Raw genomic sequence first — 14,344 nt, 5'->3', positions numbered from 1 at the left:
GGGAAGAGTTTTTTGGTTTTTGGTGTTTTTCGTTTTGTTTTGTTTTGTTTGCCTTGAGCTAGAGGATAAACAGTGAATGATGGGACTCATAAAGTTGCAGAGCAGATTATCAGAGAATTAGACGATTGTGAGTTCTATTCCTGAGACCTGGCCTGTGCTTTGCTTAAGCCATCTTTTGGATGACCATCTAAGTGCTTAAGAAATACCCTGGAAGAAATATTCCTTAAACTGACTAGGCAGTACTAAGAGTCAGTATTAAATATTGAATGCTGAGATCAGAAGGCTAGAAGCGATCAGGTCAGCTGACCAGCACTTGCAGTCCTGTTTTGTACCTTTTTGATATAACTCTGAGTGACCCAGATTTTAATCCATCCATTTTCTTTGCTTATTTAATAAGAAATATACTGCACCTAATTATATCATTTCAGTAAAACTTATTGTTTTTAAACTTGAAAAGAGTAACTATCATGAAGCTGGTCATTATTGTAGGTACAATGGAAAACACTATAAAGTAGAAGTAGACTTTTCTATTGGGGGAAAAAAAGATGATTTTCTTTTAATTCAGCTAAGTTAATATGTTGTATTCCTTATATATTCCACTACTTTTTATTTTTTTAAGTTGGGATAACTCTGTAGGTTGAAATGATATTTTGAGATATATAAGCTGGTATTCATTTATAAGTCAACCAACATGAATGTTTTATTTTGGATTAACTCTGAAGAGCAAGATTTCCCTTTATTGTCTCTCAGTGTCTTGTAGCGTTTTTGAATATCTGTTACTTGTGTGACGCCTTCCAAATGTTTACAGATTCTCTCATTTTTAAAGATCACAAGCAAGATTGGATTAATATTCTAACAATATTATGACGGAATGATAAAATATCAGATTTCATTCCTTTTACCAAATTTCTTTCTTCCATAGACCTAGCTTCCCACTTAAATGTTTGGGTTTTTTTTAATGAATGAAAAGGGCATTATTTTTTTTTTCTCTTCCCTCCCCTTCTTGTCTTCCTGATGAAACAGAAATCAAATATAGTGAAACTGACTATCCATACACAGTGTTTGGTGAAAAGGATTGAATTAGAATTTGTAATTTTCATACAAGCCTGCTAAAATAGAATGGTTAATTCTTAATTTTTTTTTTAAAGTCAATAACTGAAGAAAAATATCCTTCTATAACATTCAAGTACTTCTATTGAATCTGAAGTTCATGACTGGGCTTTTTAAGTTTGAATTAATTAAGAACAATAATTTTCATTTGTATTTAAACAGTTGATAGCTAATTTGAGGTTTACCTTAATAATACTAATTACTCTTGAGTAAAAGTAATAAACCAATGATGCATATACATGATGGTGAGCACTCCTTTACAGACCATTTATTCAGCTGTTACTCTTCTGACAACCTCAGCCATCTCACAGATTAAGAAATATTGAAGGAAAGAAGGAGCCTCTGACTGGCAAACTGTAGTTCCAAAGCCCATGCACTTAGCTCTCTAGGAGAACTTAACTATTCGTAAGTTCTTACCTAGGCAGTTATTTGAAAAATAACCATCAGAACACATTGATTGTAATTTTTGAAAAAATGAAGTGAGTTGGGGGGAGGAGGCAGAGGAAATGAAAAGCAAGGACTCATAAAAACAACCTGAATCCACTTATTATAAAGGCAAATAGCCCAGTGTTGCCATTGAACTACAGGAGTACCATTGAATTACAGGACACATGGAGAATAGTGAAGTAATTGACATTGATAATAATGATCCTGAATCATTAAGAAAAAGTGAAATTATATTTGTCATGCCAGTTTTTTTTAAAGTGTCACTGTGCAATATTGTGATATATATCCATTGAGAATATTTTAAATCTTAAAAATATCTATTGCTTATAAAACTTGTTATCCAGAAAAATATGGTTTGTGAAATACCTTATTCCATGATGGCTCTGGATAAATAATTTATATTCTCTTAAAAGAAACCAAAATATGCTGTCTAAAAGAGGCAGTGCGGTACTCAGATATCTGTAAATTCACAGTATGTTTTAAGTTTCCGTATAATACCAATAGCTAATGTGACTGACTTAAATGTAGTGCCAATTAGAATTGTGTCTAGCTTTCAGATCAACACAGAATGCTTTTGTAATTAATATCACAGTGGAGTCTGCATGTGAGAAAGCAGTGTAAGAAGGAACCAAACTTTGGGATACTTAACTAAGTTACTAATACAGTATCCCATGCTATTAGCATGATTGTTTGCATGGAAGTGATCCATGTTAACTTTCTGAAGGGGCAAAAGTGAGATTTAAGCACAAGTACTTGTGATCCTAGGATTCACGTGTCTTTACTGGGGTGTAAACAGCAGGTTCACAACTTATCAGGTGGACCCTCCAAAGGGCTTACTCTTCCCAGCTCCATTTTCAAGCAAATACTGAGGGCAGATAAGTAGTTTTTAGCAAAAGCCTTGACTGAAATTATTGACAGTGACACACTTCCCGAATGGTTGCTTTGGGCAAAGTATTAGTGATTCACCAATTATTGATACTTTCTTGGCACTAGGTCCTAGGGACACAGAAACGAACACAACAGAATTTTCCACTCCCAGAGAATTTAAAGTCCAGTAGTAAGAGACAGAAAAATGACCAGATTCATAAGGAGGTAGATAAGCGTGGTGACACAGATTTTTAACAATGCATTGTGTGAGCAAAGGCTTTTCCGGGGAGCCAGTATTTGAGCTGTTTCAAAGGCTGAATGAAAATAATTGACGGGAAGAAGAGTATCCCAGGCAGAGGCAATAGCAGTTTAGAAAGACACACTTCATAAAGTGACTGAGGCTTGCAGGGGATATAAGGGTTCAGTGAGCAGGAACCAAAAGGCATGTAGGCCAAAATGGCAAGAGAGAGGATGGGGAGGTAGGTTGGGGCAAGACTGGGAATGTTTGTTTGTCAAACTTAACTAAATTTGGCTGGCCATTAAAGCGTTAGAGATTTGTTTTCTGAAATATTTATCTTGGCTCAAAAGCTAAACCAGAAAGGAGCTAGCCATGGACTCTCCAAAAGGGCTTTCTTCCCAGCTCCATTTGTGTAAATACTGTGAAGTATTGGTAAATTTCTTGACTCTTCCCCAAGTGACTCTTTTTCCCCTTGCTATTGGCATCATAACTCAGGGCAACAAGTCAGGGACTGCCTGCCATTCAAGAGAAGGCCAGCCCTGCACCCACCCCAGGCTATCAGCTGTAGAGTAGTGGTTAGCTTTTGAGAGATCAAGATCAGGAGAAGCAAGGGGATAAGAGTCACTTGTATCCTGCTGACTGCTGCTGGATGTGGTAGAAAGGAGCCAGGGAGTAAGATTGCAATGAGCCCAAATTAGGGAAACCCAAAACCTTTGTATATCTTTCCCATTCCCCAAAATGTATATTTTTATAATCTTAGAATGGATAGCCAGTGCAACAGTCTATTCATGTGTAATTCTTACTTAGTCTAAGCCATCTTTATGCCCGTGGTAGACAGACGAGTCAATAAGTTGAAATAAGCTGAAAAGTAAAAATAAACATAAGAGGGAACTTAGGTGGCCACTGAATCTATAGGTAAGGCAAGGTCTTGGTGTTTAGGAATTTTCAGTGCATTTGTACTTTTATCTAATCATAGGCATAAGGAGAAGCAGTGATCTGCAGGATACTTTTCCTGTTTCTTCTGTTCATTCCATATTTCTTTACCTTAATTCCAACTGCAGTTGTTTGTTTCTATGTCCATGTCCCTCATTAGACAATAAATATCTCCTCTCATCTTTGTAGCTACCTCAGTGCCTAACACAGTACCTTGCACACAGTAAGCCCTCCACAAATAATTGTTTAATGGATAAGGCATTCATGACTTACTGAGTGACCAGAGTCAAGGGAGTATCTCACGTTTACTCTCTTAGTATTACTCATGATATCTCAGTCAAATGGATTACTAAACCTTTTAATAATCACCAAGCGATCGTTTGGAGTAAATGCGTGTACCTGTGCAAAAGAGTTACATGTTTTTCTTCAACCAAAAGAGATTTTAATATATATTTGGAATTCGGGGCTTTTTGGTATTTTATGTATATCGTGTATTCTGTGTCTACTTACACTGGGAAGTGTAACTAGATAGAAACCTTTATTTAATGTTTTGTTTCTGTGGATGTTTCTTTGAGCCCTTTACGTGTCATATATATGTGTAAGCTCACAGTGTTTTTGCAGATCTGAGTTTTGAGTATTAGCTTCTTCAGGAACACTTTTAGTTACTTGAGTCGTTTTTGCCTCTTTTTAAAGATGCTATTTTTCACTTTTTTCTTTATCATATTGCTAGACTTTTTACATTTGTCACATTTGTGCTTTCCTTTAAATAAAACATCCATTGTATGGTTTATACATTGTTAAAACTATATTCAAATAATATTTATAGGGGTAATTAGGAAGAAACGAGTAAACTAACGAGTTATCCAGGTACTTAAATTTAATTCAGAAAGGGAAAATGATCACGCCTTGTAATTGTGTATATTTGTTTCCCATTGCCTGAGTGTTTGGAACAGGCTTCTTTCTTTAATGTTCTATTTATAAAGTGACTATTGATATTTATGATTTTTATATCACTTCTCCTTAGACGATGCCATCCATTTAGCTTTGGCTAAAAGAAAGCGGCTTGTGTTCCGGGCCAGGTGCTTGGCTTAGTGTTCTCATTTCCATAACACAATGGTCTGAGTTGGCCTTCCATGTAAATGTAACACAATGCAGTCGCAGCTGCTTCGTTTGTATTAGCTTTGAGCTTGGCTCTGAAAGAATTCAGGCACTAAAATTTATGCCAAGACAACCAGAAAGCATAGTTGAACTAAGGCAGTAGCTGACTGTTCCTTTGTAACCTTTCTTGTTCCTGTGACAGTGACACCTGAGCATTCCCAATCAGATAGAGTAGATACAAAAGATTGCCAAAAGATGAAAACTTGGCATAGTTTTTTAAAAGAAGTAAAGCTTTAAAATAATAAATGTAGATGGAGTTAAATTCTTGTGTAAAAAGAAATGTTACATCCTTTCTTAAGTATCAAGATGTCAGGCTCAGTTGGTATTGGTCTCTGTTTTGAATAGAATCCTCAATAAGATCCTTAATAAGATTTTTGTTTTTCCAAGTTAAACAAAGAGACAGAGCTTCATGCCCACTTGATAAAGATCAGATAGGGGTGTCTGGGTGGCTCAGTCAGTTAAGCGTCAGACTTTGGCTCAGGTCATGATCTTGCAGTTCATGGGTTTGAGCCCCATACTGGGCTCTGTGCTAACAGCTCGGAGCCTGGAGCCTGCTTCAGATACTGTGTCCTCTCTCTCTCTTCCCCACCCCTGTTCTCTCTCTCTCTGTCTCCAAAAAATACATAAAAATTGGGGGGGGAAAAAAAAAAGATCAGATAGTGTTCATTGTCAAAACCAGTGGTTTTCAACTCTGGCTATTCCTAAATATCACCTAAGGAACATCCACCCCCCCTCCCCAAACAAAACCTAATGCCTTAGCTCCACCTCAAACCAGTTAAACCAAAATCTCTGAACTAGAACCAAGTATTCTGTATTTTTTTTTAAACTCCCAGATGATGTACCCAGGGTTGAGAACTATTTGTCTAAATGATTAGTTAATATGTTAGGAACCGATTTTTTTTCTTATTTTAAAGAGAACACAAGTTGGGGAGAGGGGCAGAGGGGAGAGAGAGGGAAGGAGGGAAGGAGAGAGAGAGAGAGAGAGAGAGAGAGACAGAGAATCTTAAGCAGACTCCATGCTCAGCATGGAGCCCGACACGAGTCTCTATCCCATGAACCTGGGATCATGACCTGAGCTGAATCAAGAGTCAGATGCTCAACCAACTGAGCCACCCAGGCACCCCATATTAGGAACCCATTTTAGTTCATGTCTTTTCTGTGGACATCATTTCTTTTTTTTGTACCTTTAGGTCTGGCATAAGAAACTAATAAGTGATATTTTTTCAGTGGCCTGCCATTGCTTACAAATTGCTGCATTGTATATTAGTTGCCCTTCCAAGTGTTTGACACAGTCCATTTGAACGACAAGTATAAATGTACAAAATACAAAATAGTGACCTCTGGCCAGCCTAAGAATCTCAGTCTCAGGGGTGAAATAATCCATTTTAATTCATAGTAGCCATGGTACAGTGCCATTTCAATTTTTGTATTCCTCATTGCAGTTGCATTCCTGGGCACTTAAAGTTCTGTCTTCTGCTACTTAAAGATTCTGTATCCAACTTCTCTTCTTCCGTTTACTGACCATCTGTGTGGAGTTAAAATCCAAAGTAGGATCACCCTGCAGTGGTACCTCTTTTTAATAGAGAATATATTTATATTTATATATATATACGAATATATAATGCATGAATATATTCATATTATGTCTATCAAAATAGTACTACCACAGGTAAAAATAATATAGTAAACATAAGAATGTCAGAAAAGAAAAATTATAGCCTGAGGGTGTTAAATATTAACTATACGTTTAAATCACTTTGTAATCAGGAGGGGTATAAATTTTAAAGTTTTTAATAGTAAATACCCTAGAAACTATAACAGTTGAAGCAGAGAAACAAAAAAAAGGTATAAGGTTAGATACAATCCCTTAAGGGAGATAGAAAGGAGATAGCAAATACCCAGAGGAAGAGGGAACCAGAATGGCAGGGAATATGGCCAAGATTCTAAACTTGAAAGAATCAAAGCATGATGGAGACTCTCCTCTATGGTTATTCATAAACAGATTTGCAGCAGTGGTAACTAGTGGAGTTTCCAGTTTCTCTTGCCCAGGAGAAGAGGGCCATTTGAGAGAGAGAATGAGATGAACTCACAGCTCGTTCTTATGGATAGAATACTACAAGGGCTAATGCCCACTTAAAGAACATGTAATTACCTGCTAAGTATAACTGGTATTAGATGCTTTCCTCTTTCACAGAAGTTAGGAAGCTAGAGATATAGAAATGAAACCTTGCCAACTTCTCAATTTTGCTAGTGTTAGCTGTACCGAAAGGTGTTTTTGTACTTCTTGGCTATACCTATACTCTGCAGGCTACAAGCATTGCTGGTAAACAGTAACACCCTTGAGTGCCTTCCTGCTGTCACGCCCATTAATTCTAGAACCAATGCCAGTACCATTCCACTGGATTTTTAAATGTTTATTTTATATTAAGCATCTACTAATTTCATTTGAAAATAACTTTATTCCCAGGTTATTATTTGATTATAATATCACTACAAAATTTTTTGTAGGACTGTTGTAGCTATTAAAAGACTCCAGAAGGATTTTAATAGACATTTCTCCAAAGAAGATATACAAATGGCCAAAATTCACATGAAAAGATGCTCACCATCATTAGTCATTGGGGAAATGCAAGTCAAAACCATAGTGAGATACCACTTCATACATACTAGGATGACTATATTCAAAAAGAGAGAACATAATAAGCATTGACAAGAATGTGGGAAAATTAGTACACTATATGGTGGAAAGGAATGTAAAATGGTACAGCCACTTTGTAAATAGTTTGATAGTTTCTCAAAAGGTTAAACGTAGTGTTACCACATGACCTAGCAATTCTACTTCCAGGTATATATACGAGAAAATTGAAAATGTGTTTATACAAAACCTTATACGTGAATGTTCATAGCAACATTATTTGTAACAACCTAAAAGTAGACACAACCCAAATGTCCATCAGCTGAAAAAGGATGGATATGCAAAATGGGGTCTCACAATACAGCAGTACTGTTCAACCATGAAAAGGAGTGAAGTCCTGATACATGCTACAACATGGAAGAACCTTGGAAACATGCTAAGTGAATGAACCCAGACACAACAGGCCACATATTATATGGTTCTACTTAGGTGAAATGGCCAGCATAGGTAAATCCATAGAGAGAGAAGCTAGATTAGTGGTTGCCAAGGGTTGAGCCAAGAATGACTACTCATATGTATGGGATGTTTTTGGGGAGTGATGGTAGTATTCTGGAATTAGACTGTGGTGACTGTTACACAACATTCTGAATATACAACAGCCACTAAATTTTGCACTGTAGTGAGTCTGATGGTGTGTGAATTATATTTCAATAAAGCTATTAAAAAAACCTGAGAAAAAAAGTATAGACAGTATCTGAATACTTGTTAATATTGATTACAAGTTGAAATGATAGTATTTTGGGTATATTGGGTTGAGTGAAATATATTTTGGGGAGGAAAAAAGACAACAAAATGCATTTCATTATATTTTGGCTGCTTATTTTCTTCAAGTGGGTGTGTGTGGCTTTTTTTTTTTTTTGGTGCTCATTAGTGATACTTTGCATATTTGCATTTTTATGCAAACTACCATAATTTTGCCTGCGATAAAGAAGCTTATATAGCTTCATACATTTTTACTTAAGGATATAGAAATATGAAGCGTGACATATGGTTTTAAAAGAAAAAAAATTATGGCAATCATATATATACATGTAGATATTTTTTAATTTTTGCAAACTTTTACATCTTAAGGGTTATTCATATCTTATATAGTGTACTTTATAATCTCTTCCATAAGTTCATGGTTATTGAATAAACTCCTTGATTTTTTTCATTTTGTATGTAGTCTGCCTTTGCCTCTGTATTTTTCTGTGATGTTTTATATGTGGGTCTGTTTAATGGGATAATGCCGAGGTGTTCATATTAGAAGGACCTTTTAATGACTTTTTGTATAGCAATGAAATTAATGATCAACAAATCAGGAAATAGTGATGTTGTTTTCCTGGAGAATATTTTTCTAAACAGTCCTCTGTATTCTACTAACAGTTCTGATGTCCCGTAGTAATTTAAATTTAGCTTGCCCCATACTGTGTGCCCCCCAAACGCTTATGTTTTCCCCCAAAACTATTTTCCTCCCGAATTTCTAGCTTTGTAGTACTACAGATTTCTTCAGTTCCCACAACCGTAGTATTTTCTTTCCTCCCAAATTCAGTTACCATATCTTCTCCTCTCCTCAGATTCATCCATCCGTCTTCCAGCCCCACTGCTACTTACTTGAGTTTTCAGTGCTTGTTATCCTTCCCCTGAACCAATACCAGGACCTGCCTCATGAGCGTGAGACAAGCACAGTGCACTCAGAAAGGCCCCTTGCATAGACTTTAATGTTCTGTGGTCACCATCTTAAGATTCTTATTGATCCATCTTTGGATTTGTGTTCTGTAAGTGGGGCCCCTGGGACAGTGAAGAACGTACTGGGACCTGGGAGCCAAGGCCCGTCACCGCCTGCCGTTGCTTCCCTGGGATGGATTTTCTTCCACCCACTTCCCCACCCCGAGAACTCCTACCAGCCTCCCCGCATCCGCCTCACCCAGCCCTAGCTTTCACTCTCTGACCCTGGCATGGGCCTTTACACAAGCATAAAAAGATAGGAGTTGGACTGGGCACCCCATGGCACCTCCAAGCAGGGGCGTCCTTCCCCTGTTCGGTCAGCTTCACCAGTATCTGGCAGGTGGCTGAAGGCCACAACTCAGTTGGAGTGAGCCTCTTGGCCACCCCCAACCCAGATACCTAGTGAATTGCAGAGGCAGCTGTGTACAGGGAAGAAGCCTGGCTCAACTTCCCTACACTGGGCCCGGGCATGGTACATGGCTTTGTTGGCTGGGGAGAGGCAACCTGGCAGCTAGTGGGCCACCTACATAGTGAGTCATGGGCTGGGGCCCCTGGCACCTGTGAAGGTCTGCACTTGCCCCGGTGCCTGAGGGAGCATGACACTAAATAGCAAATGAAAAACATCATAGCAGATAGGGAGAAAGACTGCTCAAGAAAGGAAAGTTTTCTATTTTAGCACCTTTAATGGCCTTGTGTTCCTGCCTTTCAAACAAGGGCCCACGTATTTTGCCCTGAGCCCCTCCAACCACATAGCCAGTTTCATCTAGTACAGGAAAGACTTTAACTCATCTGGCATCCAACACCTCTGTCACCCACTTTAGCCTTAACACTGCTGCTCTAACCCTGATCATTACTTGACTCTCCCTTGCTCAGAGTCTTTTAGTAATTCTCTGTCATCCCATGCCCATGGACATGACCAAATTTTGTACATTTTATTTGGCTTGCACAGCGGGTTCTTTCCACTCTCCTCTTTCTCTTCCTTCCCTCTCCCCCTCATTTAAATATTTCCAGACAGAGCTGGCTTTTCCATCAAAAAGCATCAGTCACCCGCTGAAAGCTTTTGAGTTTGACTTGTGTTTTACAGGATGATAAAAACCAAAGTTCGCTTGGCACAGAGAACCTTTCGTTATCAAGTTTTTGGCTGCCCTTCCAGTTTCATTTCCTAATACCCAATATCACCATCCCCACCCCCACATCTCTCAGCCTCCAAACTTACAGGGTTCTCTTAGTGTCCTTTTTTTTTTTTTAAACCAAACTTAAAAGTTTCCAAACAAGCTTTCTCAGGTATCTTTGCACACTTCTGCCTAACAAGGCCAACATCTGTGTTTCCTGAAAGTATTCTCATCCTTTAAAATTCAGCTCCAGTGTCTCACTACCTCTTCTAGGCAACATCAGCCTTGACTTTCTCTGTTCTTCCATAGATGTATGCATTTATTTGTTATAGGATGGATACTGGTATATTGTAGCCTCATTATTGGCATGGTTGCCTTCCCTGGTCTGTGATATTCTGGGTGGTGGTCTCCAGAATAGGATGTATATATCTTGTAGGGTGCTTAATATGATCCATCTGAGTTGCAGAAAGAAAATAATAAATATTTAATTTTTAAAATTACACTCCTTAAATTTTTATGTTATTGAATGTTTTATAATCATGCATTAGAACATTCTTATGTTTTACAAGTAAACAATTTTAGGAACACATACCAACGATATTTTACTCATTTGATACATAGTCAAGGCAATTTAGAAACCACTCTTCAAGAAGGGTCAGGACTGTATCTTGTTAATCTTACAATTCCAGCACAGGCCTTTTCTGTTTCCTAACCTGTTTATGAAAACTCACTGAATATATAGGTGACATTCATGATTACCCAAGATATGCCCATTGTAAAGACATTAACCTCTTAAGCCATAGCATCTTCATCATTGATGGTTTAATATTAGTCAAGGTTGTGTACTGTTTTTTTTTTTAAGGGTCTACGCTAATCTGTTAAATAAAACATAATTAAGGGAAGAATGTAGTCAGTAGAAGGAAGTAATTTTCTTTTAATGGGAGTCCTGTGAGATTAATGACAGAGTAACATGGGGACTATCTTGGTTGGCTTCTTACTCAAGGAATAATTGGATATGTAGGAATGTGGTCTACTCTCAACTCTTTCAAAGTTAAATGAGGGGCGCCTGGGTGGCTCAGTCAGTTGAGCATCTGACTTTGGCTCAGGTCATGATCTCATGGTCTGTGGGTTCAAGCCCCACGTCAGGCTCTGTGCTGACAGCTCAGAGCCTGGAGCCTGCTTTGGATTCTGTGTCTCATTCTCTCTCTGCCCCTCCCCCACTTGTGCTCTGTCTCTCTAATAAACGTCAAAAAAAATTTTTTTAAGTTAAATGAAAAACAGACAATAGCTCCAGCAGAAGTGAAGGCCAAAACCTGATGATCTGTCCTTAGCTACCGGGGCTCATATCTCATGCAGTCACTGAGACCACTGTCACTCAGGGGCTCTTGTCCATTAAAATCAGGTGCCCGCAGTTGAAAAATCCTCTGACCATATGATTTAGGGCCGGTGTCCCCTGCCTGTGTAATTCTGCCAGGGCATTAGTACAAGGAGTTCATATTAGCATTTAGGAGCTTGTATCTAAAACAGGCAAAGGAGTGATAAGAGCTTTATTTTTTTTAAGTTATGTTCAGTTAGTGTCTCACTTGTGTGACCCAGAGCAAATTGTTTGACCTACTCTAAGGCCTCTGATGCCTTTTTTATGATAATGAAATACTACACAGATATTTTAAGATCCTTGAAAGTTGCAGGATAAAAGGTACTATATACTAAGGATCAATATGTTAATATTTGGGGCCTAAATTTATAATAAAAACAAATATTTGCAGTATTAGAAGCAGTATAGTTAGGAAATAGCCTCTGGAAGTTATATAAATATGCCTAATAAAATCCTTTCCTTGATTTATTTCTCCTTCCTTTCCCCCATTTTATTTTATATATTTTTAAAAAAGTCATCCTGATCGACATTAGTAAAGAATAATTATATTGTTTTACTTGTATCTTTTGCTTACCACCATTTCCACAATATGGGTTGTAGGTGCATTTTGTTTTACCAGAGGCAGTAAGAATTTTATTTTTTTAAATGACTCCTAGGCTTCAAAGCCCCCCTCTCTCTGTGATGCTTTTATTCTTAGAGTCCTAGAAATGAGAGATAGAAAACTTCAATTAAATTCATCTAGTCCATCTCCCCTGACAATGAAAAAGTATCTCTCACATTCTATTATCTGATGCTTTTTCAGGCTTCCATGATAACCTCTGGGAGACTGTCCAATAGACTAATAGACCTCACTTTGGGAGAATGTTCTCTTTCTTAGTTTTGACCTATCATTTCTCATTATTTTATCCCTTAAGGCCATTTTTCTTATATGCATACTCTGTGAACTTAAGATCAGCAGTCTCTGCCAGTCATAAGAAAATCAACATACATCTCATTAGCAGGAACTGAGGTATTCTACAGAAGTGAATATTCCAGATACAAAACTTTTCCTTTTGAAACACAGTCTTAGTTTAATTGAAATAATTTTGAGGAGTTTTTTTCCCTTGAATGCATTAGGTATTTTCCGTACCTTCTTAAGTGTATTGAACTTTCCTTAATAATTCAGGTTAATCATTAGCATTCCGCAAGTATATATTAAGTAACTCACTGTATGCTAAGCATTGAAGAAACACAAAGATGGGCTCAATAATGTTTGCTTTCAGGAGTTAGGACTCAGTAGGGGATATAACATAGGAATAGAACTAATTATTGGTCAAGACAGAGGAAAACAGTCATATAAACAAAAGAGCTTAGATAATCAGAGGCGAGGGACTAACTCCTATTAGAGAAATCAGGGATGGTTTCCTGAGAAGTTGGCATTTGAAATAAATAGTGTAGGGACAACTGAGTGGCCATTTGCAAAAAAAAAGATAAATTAGATGTGTATTTCACACCTCACACAAGCATGAACTCCAAATGGATTAGGGATCTAAATGTAAAATTAAATAAATAAACCATATAAGTACTAGGAGACATTGATAAATTCTTCTTTGACCTTAATGTAGGAAAAACTTTCTGTAATGGTTACTTTACTGTAATGGTTACAGAGGCAAACATGTTTTTTTTTAATTGTCTTATGATTTATTAACATCATAAGAAACGTAAAAGACAACCAGCTGACTGAAAGAAAATATTCACAACATATAAAGGACTATTAAAAATTGAGGGACAAATGACCCAAAACTCAATAAAAGAACTGAAGAAAAACAAAGTATGAACAGGTGATTCTCAAGCACTATAAAAATTATCCTGAACATATTGAAAAATGTTCAAACTCACTTATAATCAGAGAGATTCAAGTTAGAACAATATTTTTAGGCTATTTCACCTTTAGGCGAGCAAAAACTATACAGTATGACCTCAGATTTAGTTGGTGAGATCATGGGAAACAGACACTCTCATACATTAGTGATGGGAATCCAAACTAGTACAACCCTTCTAGAGGGGATTTTGGCAAAGCTACTATGTGCTCACCCTTTGACCCAGCAGCCCCACTTCAAGCAGTCTACCAAAGATTTACGTCCATCAGCATAAAAATTCATAGGCACAAAGTGTTCTTGGCAGCATTGTTTATAATTGCAAAATATTGGGAACAACCTAAATGCCTACTCATAAGAAAGTAATTACATACGCTACGTGTGGAAGGAAGGTAGAACAATGGCCCCCAACATGTCCACGTGCTAATACACAGAATCTGTGAATATGCTATTTTACATGGCAAAAGAGACTTTTGAGATGTGATTAAGGCTAAAGACCTTGAGGTGAGAAAAGTACCTGAGATTATCCAGGTGGGTTCAATCTAATCTCAAGGCCTTAAAAACAGAACCTTTCATAAAAATGCAGCATCGCTGGCCTTGAAGATAGAGGAAGGGAACCATAAACCAAGGAGTGTGGGAGGCCTTTTAGAGGCTGGAAGAGGCCAGAAACAGATTCTCTTCCAGGTCTTGAGAAAGGAGTGCAGCCCTGCAGACACCTTGACTTTAGCCAGGTGAGACCCATGTTGGACTTCTGACCTACATGGCTGTACGATAATACATTTGTACTGTTGAAGCCACCATGTTGTGATAATTTGTTACAGTGGCAATAGAAAATGAATACAGTGG

At 37.6% G+C, this 14,344-nt stretch overlaps 1 protein-coding gene across 14 annotated transcripts in view; it reads left to right on the top strand.

Moving 5' to 3' along the window:
• Window positions 1-14,344, top strand: part of RASAL2 (RAS protein activator like 2) — a 353,917-nt gene that overhangs the window by 266,943 nt on the left and 72,630 nt on the right. The window lies entirely within an intron of this gene.

The sequence above is a fragment of the Acinonyx jubatus genome, chromosome E4 (genome assembly GCF_027475565.1).
Source record: "Acinonyx jubatus isolate Ajub_Pintada_27869175 chromosome E4, VMU_Ajub_asm_v1.0, whole genome shotgun sequence".
Lineage (NCBI taxonomy): Eukaryota > Metazoa > Chordata > Mammalia > Carnivora > Felidae > Acinonyx > Acinonyx jubatus.
This window is presented reverse-complemented; position numbering and strand designations above follow the sequence as displayed.